The following is a 14,156-nucleotide window of genomic DNA, read 5'->3' as shown; positions in this document are numbered from 1 at the left end:
TATATAAGGTCTTTCCAAAAAAGATGCGTTAATCTCTCTCTTGTAGTAGAACCTCCCTAAAACATTTATCTGATTTTTTTCTATGTTCATCCTTCTAGTAAATCGTAGACATGTAAGAGGAAACAAGTTAGGAAGTGTGCATTTGGCAGAATTGCCACTTGAAGTATTTAATTGTGCCAGTGATGGTTCAGTTACATTTATGTGGGTGGGGTGTCTGGCTACATGATTGTCATGAATATTTCTCCTTTCCCAAGTAACCATGGTAAATGAAGTAAATATTTGTACTGTTATGTAAAATGGTTGTCCAGTCTAAATGAAAATTTATGTAGTTTGTCAGTTTTTCATTACATTTTACAAGATAAAAATTTAATTGAAACCAGGTTATCCTTTCATGAGTTGTTTCTTGTGTACAGAAAAATAGGGAGTCAGTATTTTTCTCCAAAACATTGGTATCTACCTGAAGTCTACATGAAATTAAAGCCCAGGAGACAAATATAAACAATATTATCTTCACAAGCCTGAACACTTGATAAGACTTCACAGGGTTAAATCAAGTTTTGTCAAGATAATCTTACTTTGATGCTACTACTTAGTTGTTTTTCTGTTCTGTCTTTTGTCAGGATAATCCTAATCTTGACATTGTTGTTTAGCTCTTTTTCTGTTTCACTTTCAACTTGAAAGTTTTATTTTGGCAAGTAATGAATCAAAACTAGTTTCACTAAACTTAGGGTCTCTATCACATATCTCCCTATGAGAATGTACATGAATATTCTTAGTAAATCTCACAAAGACACTTAACCTTCTTCATCATGTGGGAGTAGTGGATTTAAACCCTCACATTATGGAGCTGCTGGCCAGGGTTTAATGGTTTAGCAGTATGCTATTGCAATGCATGGCTACCTGGACCATACATAAGCTGTCATACACAGTCAATGAAAGTTAATTGTGTTAAAAATTGTCAGGCCTAGCATAAGGAACAATAATATGAAAAACTTTAATCTAAACAACAGTGAAACTAATAAAAGGAGTGAAAGCTGATAGAACAAACATACTACACGATAAAAAAGACTCTTCTTTTGTCAAATGAAATAGCATGAACTCCATTCAAATACGAAAGTATGCTAGTGTGTTACTATGCAAAAAAATCCAAAACCTGTTAGAAATGACGTAAAGAGTATGTAAACTTTATAGTGTTTATGAATGAGTGCACGAGTATTATAAAGAAATTTCACTGGTGGCTGTCAAAATTTCTCGAGAACAAGAGCTTAAATTTCCCGATGAAAAATTGCACAGAAACAAACAAAAGATGATATTTCTCTTGTGTCAAAAGCGTATTTTGTAAAATGGTTTAGATAAAAAATCAATTTGAAGTTTCTGGTAAATTTTGGCACTCAGTAGGCTGATTTATAATATTACAGCGACATTTTGGCTTAAAATTAACAGAAAAAACATTTGAATACCATGTAAAAAATGCTAAAACGCATCATTTTCAGATATATCGATTGGGAAGAAATGTCCCTTCTATATTATCGGTAAGGGAATGTTTTTCCTCCTGGTAGGGAAATTAGGTCAATGGCTGTTTCTGTTACTGGCGCGCTTTATTTCCATTTGTATTTTGGTTTAGTGCATAATCCTGTAAATAATTGTACGTATTCACAGTATCGCATATTTACGTGTCATCGCAGAAAATGATTGTTCAATTAAATTCCAGGCTGCTGTGGTTAAAGAAGTAATAAATCTCTGAATATGGTAAGTAACTCACTAGATATCTGACAGTCTAAGCTTTAGGTTAGATAGATTTTACAGTTCAACGTGATACTATGCCTAATGAAAATGTTCGAAGAGTGTACAGTGAGAGATACAGATCCTTAAATAATAATAATAATAATATAAAAGTAACGTAGGAATTGTATATTGCATGTATGACTTACAGTGGCCTGAACGTTTCTATAAATTGTAAGTACAGCATTATAGTAAAGAATATTTTTCGAAAAATTCTCAAAAGGAGTAGTTTTAATAGTACAGCTAGTGTAGTAAAATTAAATTGTGATGTCCAATAGATATGGTACTTCTGGGAACAATAAATGTGGTTATGGAAGTATAAGATTTGTATATGAACTACATTCCATTGGCAAAGGCCAAAGAGCAAGCAGAATATTGTATGCTGTGATAAAGTTATCCAAACCACCCTCTACGTTCAAATCATAAAACAATATTTAGAATAGAATTTATTTACATTCCATAGACCCTTCATAGGCCAAAGGATGTAGAATAGGTCATAGCACAAATACAATACTTGTTTCTAGTACAAATATAAATACATAGGTAAAATAGCTATTTACAGATTTTTCGAGCTACAGTCTTAAAGCAAAATAATTATGATTAGAAACCACCACAATTGTTACTTATATGTGTTTATAAATTCTTCTAATGAATAGAAAGAGTGAGACACTCTTTTAACGCTGGCTTAAATATTTTCATATCGTGGTTTAAACTTTTGATAGTAGGTGGAAAATTATTGAATAACTTAATTCCATTATAGTAAACTCCTTTTTGATATTTACTGAGGTTAGAATTTGGCACATGAAGGTTGTATCTGTATCCTTTTCTTATATTGTGGATATCTGAATTTGTTTGAAATTTTTCCATGTTATCCACTAGAAATGATAATAGTGAGAGTAAGAATTCACTGGGTAGTGGAAGAATATTAAACTTCTTAAATAATTCCCTACAAGAGGCTCTCTCTTTTACCCTCTTATGTTATCCATTAAATGGTTGCTGTGCTGCCTCACAACTGTATCTCAATACAGTTAAGAACATCAAAGATAGGCAGTTGAGGCCGATGTGGGATATGTTTGATTGTTCACTATAATCATGACTCAAATTTGGGACATTAAAGTGAATAATAAATTAAATTATTTCATCATTATTTTATCTCATCCTAAGCCAGATAAATCCAGGCATTTTAAGATTCAGCTTAATATTGTCATAATCAAATCTGTGCCTATTTATTGTTTTTCTTCAGCTTATCTGACAAACATTTTGCCTGATTTGATGATCTCAGTAATACTTATTGAAGAGTATACATTTGGTTACATGAGTTCATTGTAACCACAGAATGTTCCATCATTAGGTGTCAATGATCCCACCTAGGAGGGGGTGGGGTGTTAACAGTTAACATTGCAAAATGCTAGCAAGTTGCAAATGTTGTGTTTTGTTGTGAGAATGTGGAGGAAATTTTTCAGTTCACAAAAAAACAAATCATTGTTTTCACTTCCAATTAAACATGGTTAGACAAAAATAAAGTTCAGTTTTTAATACTGATTGCCTTACCGTGATTACGATTTAGTTGTAACATTATACATATTTCTATGAACTAAATGGCAAATTGTAATTTTCCATTATTTGGTTTAATCCATTTTCATTGCAGGCATGTAGTTACATGGGTAGCTGGATTTAGGATATTTTTGTAAATTTGTTATCGTTTTGAATGTTTATTATGTTTGCATGTCCGGTCTTCAGTTTAAGAGATGATGTGCCCAAAATGTGTTGATTTGACGTATTGAAGGGAACTCAATGCTCATCCGAAATGTAATAATAGTCCATTCTATCGACAGATGGCAGGACGACTTATTAGGCTACGGAGCCACCTGCTGGCCATTGAAGTAAGCTTTTGTACAAAAGCTACCTGTAATGTGATAATTGTGGTCCGTGGGAGGTTCAGTGATATGTTTGCAAATGTTTGTCCGAGTTAATGTTATGATTGACGTTTATCTCCCCTGTATTCTTTTCTGATTCTTATTACTATATTAACTGCTGTGGAATAAGCGAGACAGAACATGGTTTGGCTCTGGCGTATTTTAAGGAGCATCACCTACCGGAAAGCAGCGTGAACAGAAAAAATATTAGTCGATTCACACTTTCGGAGGCTAAGAAACTTATTTGTAGTTTTTGACGGAATGAAGTGAATATACATCGACGAAGAGAACATGGCAATGAGTTATCGGATTCCATAAAAGACGGGGAATTTATTGACGAACTGAACGATTATCAGCTTCGAAAGAAGGACTCTTCTGTAACTTAACTAAAAGTTCCGAAAATAACTTACGGTACGTGCTTACCTTCTTGAATGTAGGCCTGAAATGTAATGCTAGTACGATTTGTAAGTTTTAATAATTATACCGCGCCGTGATCAATCTCTTGACATACGTATGGAGTTTCGCACTGTTCCATTCTTTTCGATTTTTAACGTACGCTCACAAGCAAACGCCTTTTATGCTGGCTCATGGTCGCGGCAAGAATTAGACAACATTGCAACATCAGGTTGAGAAATTTCACATGAACTTTCTATAACATTTTCATTTTTAGTATGACTTGTGTGCTGTTTTGATTACCTTGTGATTCTTTAATTTGTTGATATGACGGTATCTTTGCATTGAATTTGTTCTGACACTTTATTATTTTAAAAATGAAAAATCTTTTGTTTGCTTTTTAAATTATTATTCGCAGATAAGGTAAATATACACACTTTTATGATTTTAAGTTCTGTACACATTGCCAATTGACCCATGGCTATGAAATGTAGTTCATATTTCGAACTCTGTTTCATTGTTTTACTTTACGAGAGCGCAAGGTATATGTTTTTTGTTTTCGTTACGAGTGGCAATTTTTCGTTATCGAATGTAAAAAAGTCTTATTATTTATTCTTTTAACGTAGTGCGTGATTTTCTACCCGTGTTAATAATACCAGACAATGTACAGGGGCATACTTAATTTAACGACACAGAAAGAAATATAAGCACGACATACAATTATTTTAAATGTACGAATTGTTAGTTAATTTCGTATTTGATAAAGTTGAATACTTGTTCATATTTATGTACCTGCTAAACAGCTGCGACGTAAGTACAGCCCAAACTTATAGCCTGATGTATGTTGCTTCTCTGTAATCTGAGTTCCTGATCCCCGTGTGTTGTGTTTTCTGAAGACGTGGACGGTGGTCATTTTTAACGCCTGCACTAGATCAGTTATTTCACTAAGTGCCAATGCTGACGTACGTAATGGTTTGTTACAATGTATTTATTTAATTCATTGAATACGTGTACATATCTTTTTGGGACACCATGTGAATGAAAAAGCACGAAAGTAAAATGATCTTCAGTAAAATTCTGCTCACATTAAATTAAAAATAAATGCGCTTGTGGTTATAAGACTATTTGGAAGTACATTCGGACATGATGGTATCTTAAGCATAGTTTACCTTAAAGTAAGCTAAAATGTACGTCATTGCTGATAGGTGCACTAAGCTAGCTCTACAGTAGGCTTAAGAAGGAAGTCACTGGTTGTGTGATTGGGTAGAGATCGATGTTTGAGCAAATCCTGTACTGATTCCAAAGTGAGAAATAGCTGGTATTCTTAAAATCGTTGCCCCAAAACGTCTCGTTAGTACAACATAAATTATTTCTTTTCTGAAAACTTGATTTATATTCCGTTCGTCAGGTTTTCCGGTACGAAGGAAGTCTGGCTTGCTGCGAACTCATCAAAGAGGAATTGTGTCATAATTGAATCTCTTACGTCTGCTTCCTATTCTTAGTCTTTAGCGGTATTTCAAGTTACCGGATGTTTCAAAAGTGTTTCCTCAACACGTTTCTGTCCTATCCACGTCTTTTGTAACGAAAGAAACTGTTCATGAAGCAGGATGGCAATTAGGAGGAAATTCAATTTGGGCAATGCTTGTCACCATTCACTTCAGAATCTTTTCTCTTCTCGCCCGTACCTAAAACGCAAAGATTAAAACAGAAAATTATACTTTTATCTGTTACTTTGTAGGGGCGTGAAAGTTGGTTTCTCATTTCAGGCAAAGAGCTAGGGATGCTGAGGAGAATAATTGGTTAAGAGGAATGTCGAGAAACTTACATTAGCGGAGAGCTTATTTATCCTTGATCAAATCAAGGAGGTTGAGATGGGCGGGGCATGTAGAACGCATGGGAAAGAGGAGAGATGCGTTTACAATTTTAGTCTAAGGTCAGAATGAGAGAAATCACGTGGGAGACCTGTGTGCATGTGGTACGATGATCATAAAATGGATCATAAAGTCTTAGTTGTGTGAGGGTGTTGACTGCATTCAATTGCATCACGATAGGCTTCGGCGTGCCCGGCACTTGTGGACACGGTAATGAACTCCGCATTTGAAACTTGAGATTTATTTAAGTTGGATATTTGGGGCCGAACATCGTGCATAATCGAGAAACGAGACATCGAAGAGGATAGCGAATCTAGAACGCCTTCTGTAAAATATGGGAAACATAAACTCTCTTCTCATTATTGGTATAGCATCGTAACCTGTAGGGTTTTATAGGCTAAGTTGAGAACTTTGTGGAAGAACATAAATACCTAGAACTTAATTATGCTTTTATAAAACTGTAGGCAGATTAGTGTCGTCAATTGCACGATAATCTGCCAGTGTGGTGATTCCGTAGGGATCTTCAGGACAAATCACCCGCTGGCATTGTTTCAAAGTGCGTGGTAGGCGTGTGGTTTACAACATCTGTTAGGGAAATGTTGGCACTGTGGACACTGGGGGACGCGATCTGATTGGTCAGTTCACCTCTCCATAATTCGTCATGGTAACGGCCAGATCTCTGCTTATAGGGACGAGCCGTTGCTGGTACTAATCATTTCATCAGTCGCCCTTCCTGAGGAGACTCGATCCAGTGATGTTCGGTTTCTTGATTTCTATCGCGATTTCCCTGTTCGTTGGACATGCATGAATGAAACATTTGCATAGCACACACATCGAAATAGAAGACAAACGTAGAAAACTGTATTCTAGTAGAGTTGTAAGAAGACAGCCATCTTTATCTGAGTAGGAATATACTTATTTTCCAAATAATGACAGCAGAAGAACATTGACGAGACCCGCATTTTGCGTGAATATTTCAGGAACAAGGTCACAAACTGAAACGTTGTCCTGGGTTTGAGTCCTGGTGAAGGTGTTTTCTGTACCTTAGAAACTAATGATGATAGAAAGACATTGATAGACATAGAAATACATTTTTTCGGCTAGGAGATTATTATTATTTAGTGTTCTGTCTGACGACAGGTCCATTGTTCTGCCCAAAAAGAGTTGGCCAGTTTTCCCTATTCGCAGCTTCTCATTTTAACCTAGGAGATTACAGGAACAAAATTCACGGTCCGAATAGGAGTGTCTTCGGTTTGAATTCTGGTGAAGATGGGTTGTTTTCTGTATATTGACAACAAATTGCGGTAGTTGACTGAAGACAAATGAACTATATATGAAGACACAACAATTGCAATACAATCTTCTTCGGGGAGGGGATTGCCCCCAAAATTATGTAACGTAACAAGACTTCAGGTTAAATTTAAATCACATTTTTAACATTATATGCAAAAGGCGGAACTGTGTTTGTTTCCGCAATACCTACCATTAATACCGTCCGACTATCCTTTCCAGTTTAAACATTTAATTTCCAGTTAAAGTATATTTCGCGCTCATGGTTAGTTTTTAGAACAAATGGGAATTGGTTTAAGAGAGGACTATTTTTTCACATGGACAGTAAAAAGTGGTTTGCTAAGAAGTTTGTTCTACTAAAGGTTCACATATCCTGGTCGGATGGCGTTGTGATTGGTTCCCGTTGTCAACTTTTCACCGCCGTGAGAACATAATATTTCAGAACCCCCACCCTTGTTCTGCCATCCTAACCACACGACGAGCCCTACGTAATCTCCTTAACCTCTTGAAGCAGAAGCTCGTCTATGTACTATTTAAAAAAAAAACAACTCTTATCTCAAAGAAAACACAGCACGTATCCATTGAAAAGATCGATCGGTTAATGTTTTTAAATTTCGTAATCACTTTATTCTTAGAATCGTACGAAATCCATTAATAAACGCAGTGGACAGAATGCACAGTTATTGAATGATAAAGCAGATGGTACATATAATTACCATTTTGTTTCAATGGGTTAATTTCTTTGTTTTTGTGTGACGGAGCCCATACAGTCACGTATCTCATCGGAAGACTGTCGTGAAGGAAACAGAAATGGAAGTTAAGCTAGCTTGAGAACTAGTAACATACGTTTTTGTCATTTTTACTCGTATCCTGCCTTGTCATTTTCTTCCCTGTTCCATCATTTCTCATTCTAAATTTACCATTATTTTTTCTTGTTTTTGTTATTATTCCGTATTCCGCCCTCCGTTTTCTGAGTAGCTTTGTCACATGACCTCAACAATTCTCAAGGGGATGCCCCTTCTCATTGCAAGGAACTCTTCTCGGAGAGCTGGCGCCGGAAGTGTCCCTCGAGGGAAGGAGAAAGAGCTCTGTCAGTAACATGATTCCTTACCAGAGACGAGTGGTTTCTCTCTCTCAGATGCGCGGCGCCATCACAAAATTGCCAGAGACTTGCGCAGTTTGTTTACATTTTGTACTAGACGTACATAAATGATTTGTATGCAAATGTATCTGGAAAATATCCACTTCTAGCCAAGACCATGTCATAACATTGACTGACCTGATTTTGATCGTATCATTTGGAGTAGAGAGAAATTTAAGAAGGAAAATCAGGGAAGCCACTCAACATGTAGAACTACTATAGATAATTTTTAGTATGAAGGTTATTTTGAGAAATATTGATCACTTGTAAAGACCCGGAACAGCGAAAAATACCTTAACAAAGTTTGCATTTTGATGCATATTGCCACATAAAATAGTGTTAACATTTTTTAATTAGGTAAAGTGTCATTCCCATCTCAGAAGTTCGCGTGTCTTACATGTCCGTGTTAATGATGGAATTACGAAGTATAAAAATGGAGTGGCCTTAGTGACATGAGGTTCGTACCTAATTCCATTTACTAGTGGAGGGGCAGGTACATTGACATTATGTTACTTACCATTAGCGAATTTTTACATTTGCAATGAAGTCTTTTGAAAGTAATTATGTAGTTATTGTGATAATTACAGTACTATGTGAAATGCTACTTCCATATGTAATTCTTGTACAAAATTGTAATTTATTAGTAACTTGTAGGCTAAGTCGTCTAGTGTTCTTTGGTTATAGCTGTGTATCCAACTTATTGGTGAATCGGGTGTTTAAGGGTAACTGTCCGGGTAATTTAGGCCATATTGTTGCTGCTCTTGGTAATGTTTGGTGATTATTACCCCAACTTTGAGAAAGTACATAAATTCACCTGCACCCTTTCCTACAATAGAGTTCCATGTAGTTTTCTGAAGTTCTTCTCCGTGCCAGTGGGTCTTTTTGAAGCTCTCAGTTCATACCCTGGTCACGATCTTGTTGTAGAGTAGCTTTTCATTCAGAGTTCCAAACTTCTAGTCCCAGTGGACCAAAGTAAAAGCAAACAAGTTTAAAAAACGCCTTCATTCCCATCATGTTGCAAACAGTCTGATTTTAAAACTAATTATTGCGTTTAAAATCTCGCTCCTATTCAAATAAATATAAAAGTTATCCACTGTTTGGTGAGGCTCCCGTTAGCTTTCCATTTACAGTCTTGAGGCTGCAGAATCAGTGTAATTTTATGAAGACAGAAATCTTCATACTCACCGCTGTGAAAACCTCAAATCTTACAATGTAATTTTACTTTATTTCATCTGTGTAATTTTAATGTCTGATGGAAGAACGTGATAAGTTTTTTCCGTTTTAAAATATAAAGATGCTTTTACATTCTTCGGAATGTTGAACTAATACTTTAATGAAAACTGTCGACAGTGGTCTCCTAGACACATATCATCCGGCATGTTGCCCTCGTTATGTAAGAATTCAGTTATTACGTCAAAGAAAAATATCTCCATTACGAGGATAAACTGGGTTATGTTTTTTAAGAAATTAATTGTTCATTATTCTGAGATTCATACGAAATGTATGAATAGACTGAGTAGGCAAAATGCAGAGTTAATGAATGTCGTCTTTCATGTTCAACAATTTGGCCATCCTCACATTGTCATACTCGTCAGTACGTTCTTTATATTTGATGCAACCTCTTTATATAAGTGACTATTACACAGTTTCCGTATTGTCTACATTAATGCTAAATTCATCTTCCGCCTTTCAAGTAACATTTGTCTTAGAGGTTTTCCCATCAGAATCCTATACATCTTCCCTGCCCGTGCTACGTGTCCAACGCCTGTCTTAAACCACCTGATTTCACTATCAGTAAGTTATTATTGATGTGTATAAATTATGGAAGTTCCTTGTTGAATAATCTACGAAACGGAAAGTAGGCAGAGAACGCAGTCACGTAGCAGTAGAGACATACAACAAGATAACACGAAGAAAGCCAACAGAAGTAGAAATGAGAGAAAGGGGATTTGTCTTCTGAGTTATTATAGTTCTTTCCAAGAAGTTCTTACAAAAAGTCGCGTGGTACTCGAAAGAGAAACTGAAGGCTACGTTACGTTTCCTCGTATATTCAGAGAAGTAATGTTCTGTGCTCGCGAACCCAATTAATGGACCGTAATAAGGTTTCTGTCTCACCCCCACAGGTCCGAAATCCCTAGAGAGGGTCTCAACTTCATAACCCTAGCAGATCTATTAACGGCAGAAACTGTGCGCACTAGCAATGGACTTGTTTCAGTACGACACCAAGGTGGACGAAATTCTCAACTCATCTCCTTCTGTCATCAACACGGCTAGAAGCTAGGTGTTCATCTACGTTGTTTAACGACGGAGAAGATTTACCGCCAGGTTAAAAGACTAAAGTTCTCAAGGCGGTGGAGATGTCCACGGTGGTCTTCTGGGTTATCTTATAAGTGACTACCATCGTTTTTGGAGGAACATACTGCCTCACTCTTCAGGGACGGCAGTCTGAGTTTAGACCGACTCTGAGGTCCACCTAGCCTCATGTCGGATGGGTACCGGGGTCCCTTTCCCCGGGGTAAAGCGCCGAGGTCAAGAATCAGTAGGAGCCACACCTTCTCTTCCCACAAGCGCCTCCTGGGGAACTCAAAATTCACAACATGCTGTAACCTTAATTGGAAGAAATAACAACGTACAGACCTACTGGCTGGAACGCTCACTTCATGTTCAAGAGACGCAAGGAGACGGGATTTAAATGAAGTAGGAGTCATAAATTGAATCGATGCTAAACAATTTTGACTTGGAGAGGCACAGTTTTAGTTTAGCCCCCTCCCCCCCCCTCCCCAATATCAAATTAAACAGAGAACCGTGTAGTCGTTTAGGTGGTTAGATGAATGGTCCAGACGATACATCTCATTATGCTTTCATTTTACGCACTTTGTCTAACTAACTCACAATAAAAATGCAATACGTTAGACCGTTTATCAATTACCAGCTGATTAAACGCTGTTGTTTTATTTTTGCATCTGCTTTCATCAACGTCAGCCGACTGGTTCCAACAGTATTAGCACCATGGCCCGGGGGGGGGGGGGGTTGGTGAGATACACAGCCTCGTTATATAACCCAACCTGAAAACATTAGCGCTAGAGGGACTTGGCTTATTGATTTTTACACGCTACATGACGAAACTCCTTGAAATTTTATTATCCAGTGTTATCTTGTCATTGCCACAAGGCAAAAAGACTACTTGTTTATGTTTAGCGTGTAATAGCCGTAAATTAATGATGAAAAATGTTCGTGTGACGTGCTGTAGTGGTCTGCTGCCACTTCCACACTGCATGTCCCCGTCAAGTGAGCTGTCATTCACGAAGAATAATACAGGGAGACGTATCCTGTGCTAAGCATCATGGATTATGTCTCGGGCAACAGATAACTCGGGAATGATGCTGATATAACGGTTATGACAAACCGCATCACCAGATTAAACTGAGAAGACGACATCAAAAATATTATACTCCATCTTTAAATTCTACTTTATTGTAAACGTTCTTTAAGATAATAAATCCCATCTAAGTTTAGGTGTTTCCTTCAGGTTTTACGATGAAATTTTGTTTGCATTTCTCGTTTGGCCCATGCGTCTTAAGTACCCTGTCCATCTTATCCTCCTTGATTTGATCACTGTAATAATAACTAATGAAGAGTATCAACTGTGAAGCTTCTTTTATGAAATTTTATCCAGCCTCCTTATACTGAAAGGAAGTTACGAGGGTAGGTTAGAACTCGAAGTAGGCCAATAGACAACAATTCTAAAACACATTTTATTGCCAGATATGAATTTAAGTCGAAGTGGAGCTTAAGAAATACGTTTTGACATAATTTCAATGAGCAAAACGTCACAAAAAGTTTGGAATGAGAAATATAACAGTAACCAAATGTATCTTGTCGCATGCCATCCAAACGATAGTACAAAATATATTGCAGCTCTCATGGGATCTTTAGAGGGGGAAGTTGGCGATTCCGGTTTGTCCTGTATTTCCTTCGGGAAATGTGCCGCGAGACTTAACATGGTTTCCCCATGATGTGCCACATGAAACTGCTTTGAAACGTTCCAAAAGTGTGTCGAACTAGCCTAATTGTACCTATTTTCTTTGAACGTATAGGACGCTGGGATACTGCAACGAATTTCAGTATTTTGATAGCAATTTAGCTACAAGTAAGAAGACGATGGGACAGATCCGAAATCCATGGATTAGAGTCCTTGATAACTTTATTGTGCTCGGCTAGTCAAAGTCTTTGCCTTTTATGAAACCCGAAATTTTATTACCTTCTTCACAAGAATCCGCCATTTAACTCAACCCTGAGCTACTTAAATTCACTTCATTAAAGCTAAATAAATAAGTAAATAAAAGCTTGTAGAATTGCGTAACTGCGTGTCAGCAGTAAAGGTTTGCGTATTTTGGAAAACATATAATTCTGAAGAACTTTGGAAAGAGAGGTCATGTCCCATTTTAAGGCGTTATCCCTATAATTATTTGTCTGGAGTAACTAAGAAATACGACGATATTATTTCAGTCAGGTTATCCTATTATCCGGCCGAGGTTTGAACCGGAGACCTACTTGATTGCTGTATTATTATTATCCCATTAAATATTCATCACTTATAGGGTATGTTCTTCCATGTACCCGGGACAGACCTTGTCCCTAAGGTACATAGGGCAGCAGCTATTTCCGGAATACGTGTTGTTTTTAACACGTGCTACATGTATTATATAATTTTATTTTACGACAGCGTCTTTCGAATGATGTATGAGGATCCCAAAATGGCAGTTTTCTGCAGTTCCCTGATGTCGTGTTCGCCCGGGATGTTGGCCAAATATTTTCTGAGTGACCTGGAGACAGTTCCAGTTGCTCCTATAATTATTGGGATTACTTTTGCTTGCACTTTCCACATTATCTGTATTTCAATGAGAAGGTCCTTGTATTTCAAGGTATTATTATTATTATTATTATTATTATTATCATCATCATAATCATCAGCAACTTCATTCACCACCTTTTGTGCTTACTACGCTGCCTTTAAAATCTATTTTCGTCGCCTCTTCTCCTGAACCACGTGCCCGCTTCCTATTGGATAGCAGCCCGCTCTTCTGCTCCGTCGATCAAATCCCACTCGCCACCTGACCTATATAAGGTTTCCAAAATTCCATAATGCACATTTAACCTACACATGGTAGCTGCAGTGAGGGACTAAGGAAATTCTCGGAAATTCTGAAAGGATAGAGACTCAAACCGGGGTTCTTTGGAATAAGAATGACTGGTAACCACTGAATAGTGACTTTCAGTGAACCCCAAACGTTGAGAACATAGTGTTTGCTACAATTACGCCACCATTTTCGGGAAATGTTGCTCGTTTTCGTTTTTCTGCTCAGCAAACAAATTGAATTATTGCTACAAGCGAAGTTACAAAAGGTCGACCATTCGAGACGTGTCAACAGTCCTGCTGTCTGAATAATTTAAATTTAAAGCTTGTAGACCCATTTTATCTGATACTTTGTATATTATCCGTCCACTTCAGATTGGGCTCCCTAGATAGGGCTTCATTTCCACACTTTGGTCCTTAGCGCGCACAGTAATGAATGGCTGTTAATTTGCAGGCCGAGGTGGTGTCGATAAGCTGCTTGCAACTTTCATTTTACACGCATAAAACCGAGAGCCTTTCCACTGCTTACACAGTCAGTACAATATTTCAGGCAGGTGTAGCGTCCCTTTATTGGTCAAATGAAATATGAATAATTGTATTCGTTTCAAAGGATAATTTGTTGAACT

The 14,156-nt window shown here is 37.1% G+C and overlaps 1 long non-coding RNA gene across 1 annotated transcript in view; it reads left to right on the top strand.

Moving 5' to 3' along the window:
• Nucleotides 1-477: 477 nt before the first annotated feature.
• LOC110833915 (uncharacterized) overlaps nt 478-14,156 on the top strand; it is a 107,489-nt gene continuing 93,810 nt past the window's right edge. Inside the window, exon 1 of the long non-coding RNA XR_015537482.1 lies at nt 478-1,749. This is a non-coding gene — a long non-coding RNA (uncharacterized LOC110833915). The remainder of the gene's footprint in view (nt 1,750-14,156) is intronic.

This window comes from Zootermopsis nevadensis, unplaced genomic scaffold (genome assembly GCF_977971745.1).
Source record: "Zootermopsis nevadensis isolate Lab colony 2312 unplaced genomic scaffold, Znev_1.0 Znev_ptg000028l, whole genome shotgun sequence".
In the NCBI taxonomy this organism is placed as follows: domain Eukaryota; kingdom Metazoa; phylum Arthropoda; class Insecta; order Blattodea; family Termopsidae; genus Zootermopsis; species Zootermopsis nevadensis.
The sequence above is the reverse complement of the archived record's forward strand: the minus strand, read 5'-3'. Positions and strand labels throughout refer to the sequence as shown.